Genomic DNA, 3,287 nt, shown 5'->3' on the forward strand with positions numbered 1-3,287 from the left:
ATCCTACCAATCCCTTCAGCTTTTAAAACTGAGGACATCAGGCTGCAGCTGGACTTGGTAATTTGTAAGAATCACCCAAATGGTACTAGTTTTAAAGGGGTCATGGCGAGTAGCTGAGGCTTGACATTGTAAGGTCAGGGAAGGTCACTGGTAAAGGTGCAGCCTCAGTTGCAGTTGATAGCTCAGGACTGAAGGGTTCATGAATGAAGTTGAGGCTTGGCACCACTTCAGAGCCTATGAGAGGCTATTGATAAAGCCTACTTGCAGTGGAAGACTCCAGCAAACTGGAGATGCCAGTACTGTGGGATGACCACCAAGAACAGCAGCAGTGGAGAGGAGTCAACCACAGCCTAGAGTGCTACAGATAGCAGAGCTAGAGAAATGACCCAAGTGCTTGAGAGGAGCCCAGAAGATCACATGTGGGTTGCAGACATTGGAACAAGAACCTATAAAGTTGAAATTGTGTTGGAGGCCCCAAAATGTTAGAGATGTTGGAGCTGTGGGATATCTGCCAAGGAAATCTGCAAACAAGGAGTGGAACCAGCCCAAGGGAATGAAATTTGTTGCTGCTGAATGTCAGATCTGACAACAGCAGTCAACAATGACAAAAGGAGTTGGAGATCTGAAGAGTGCTTTGACATTGGACATGGAGATGTGGAGTTTGGAGTTTGCCCAGTTGATTTTTGGTTTTGCTTTCATCCAGTATTTTCTATGATATTTTGGGATTGTAATGTATATCCTTTGATGCTGGAAGTGTGTAATCTGCTTTTTTATTTTGGTTTTATAGGAGATTACAGTTAAGAGACGGCAAGAATCTCACAGGAGACTTAGTTCTTTGGACTTTTCATATTGTTGAGACTGCTATAGACTACCAGTTAGCATAAACATAGTTTGTATTATGCTATGGCAGGGTATGGTCCCATAGACTCATGTATTTGAACAATTAATTCTATGGTGGCCAGGGAGTGGAATGTGGTGATTTGAATATGCTTGACCCAGGAAGTGGCACTATTAGGAGGTGTGACTTTGTTGGAGTATGTATGGCCTTACTGGAGTAAATATGTCACTGTGGGGGTGGGCTTGGAGACCCTCCTACTAGCTACCTGGAAGACAGTCTGTTCCTGGCTGTCTTCAGATCAAGATGTAGAACTCTCAGCTCCTTCTCCAACATCATGTCTACCTGGATGCTGCCATGTTTCCTGCCATGATGATAATAGACTGAACCTTTGAAACTATAAGCTAGCCTCAATTAACTGTTTGCCTTTATAAGAGTTACCTTGGTCAGGACATCTCTTCACAACAATGAAAACCCTAAGACAGATACTGTGAATGATAGAAGAGACTCCAAACTATTACCCTTCCTTAAACACAATCTCAGAAGGAAAAAAAAAAACACATTAGGAAGTAAATCCTTCAAATTTTTCTGTTTTTTGTTAGAGAGATGTACTGGCTAGTTTTGTGTCAACTTAACACAGCTGGAGTTATCACAGAGAAAGGAGCTTCAGTTGAGGAAATGCCTCCATGAGATCCAGCTGTAAGGCATTCTCTCAATTAGTGATCAAGGGGGAAAGGCTCCTTGTGGGTGAGACCATCTCTGGGCTAGTAGTCTTGGGTTCTATAAGAGAGCAGGCTGAGCAAGCTAGGGGAAGCAAGCCAGTAAGTAACATCTCTCCATGGCTTCTGGATCAGCTCCTGATTTCTGACCTGCTTGAGTTCCAGTCCTGACTTCCTTGGTGATGAACAGCAATGTGGAAATGTAAGCTGAATAAACCCTTTCCTCCCCAATTTGCTTCTTGGTCATGATATTTATGCAGGAATAGAAACCCTAACTAAGACAAATTGGTACCAGCAGAGTGGGGTATTCCTGAGACAACCTGACCAAGTTTTGGGGAGGACTGTGGAAGGACTTTGGAACTTTGGGCCAGACGATCCATTTGGTGTTAAGAGCTCTGTCAGATGTTGTGTAGGAACTTGGAAGATAATGCTGAGAACAGTGCAGAAGATGGAGGTCTGGCTTGTGAAATTTCAGAGGGAAAATTAAAGACTCTTTTCAGGGCCATTGCTATTTTGGATTGTGAAGATTCTGTGGTTCTGGTTAGCTGGGGCTGAAGAATCAGCTGTGATTAACAAGATACCAGAACTACTAAAGCAAAAAACTTTGGATTACTGGGACTATTGATGCTGGTTAGCTAGAGCTAAGAAATTAGTGGTGATTAAGAAGAGACCAGCATCATTGAGGTGACATCTTCTGTGAAGTGTTTTCTGAGAGCACAGAGGCTGTGTTCCAGAAATAGCCAAGGTTGTACCTTGTGCTGTGGCTGGACTTGGTAATGTGTAAGAGTCACCCAGGAGGCACTGGCTTTGAAGGCATGAAGGGGTTATGCAGAGAAGCTGAGGCTCGGCACTGTGAGAGGCCATGGAAGGCCATTGGTGAAGATACAGCCTGAGCTGCAATTGATGGCCCAGGACTGAAGGGGTCATGCATTGTTTTGGAGATGCCAGTACCATGAGATGACCACCAAGGACAGCCACAGCAGTGGAGTACAGGCAGCTGGAGCCTAGAAAACAAGCTGTGTGCTACAAAGGGCATGGCTGGAGAAGTGACCCAAGCCNTTGGAGGAGCCCAGAAGATCGTGAGTTGGAACCCAGACATTAGACAGTTGGAGTTAATTTTTGCTTTTGATTGTGACTGTGCCCTGATACTTTTCCCTCTTGAAGGAAGAAAATATTTTAGTGGATCCCACAGTTAAGAGACTTTTAATTGTAAAAAGACTTTGGATTTTAAAAGATATTGGATATTTTTAAAGGATTGAACTTTTAATATGTAAAGATGTGGGACTTTTAAAGTTGTTTAGATCTTGGGGATGAATAAGAAACTAAGGGTTGACACTTACTAGTGATGTGTTTGTGTGTCAAGTTGACAGGGGATCAATTGTACTGGCTAGTTTTGTGTCAACTTGACACAGCTGGAGTTATCACAGAGAAAGGAGCTTCAGTTGAAGAAATGCCTCCATGAGATCCAGCTGTAAGGCATTCTCTCAATTAGTGATCAAGGGGGAAAGGCTCCTTGTGGGTGAGACCATCTCTGGGATGGTAGTCTTGGGTTCTATAAGAGAGCAGGCTGAGCAAGCTAGGAGAAGCAAGCCAGTAAGTAACATCCCTCCATGGCTTCTGCATCAGCTCCTGCTTTCTGACCTGCTTGAGTTCCAGTCCTGACTTCCTTGGTGATGAACAGTATGGAAGTATATGGAAGTGTAAGCTGAATAAACCCTTTCCTCCCCAATTTG

The sequence above is a fragment of the Mus caroli genome, chromosome 4, assembly GCF_900094665.2.
Source record: "Mus caroli chromosome 4, CAROLI_EIJ_v1.1, whole genome shotgun sequence".
NCBI classification, from domain to species: domain Eukaryota; kingdom Metazoa; phylum Chordata; class Mammalia; order Rodentia; family Muridae; genus Mus; species Mus caroli.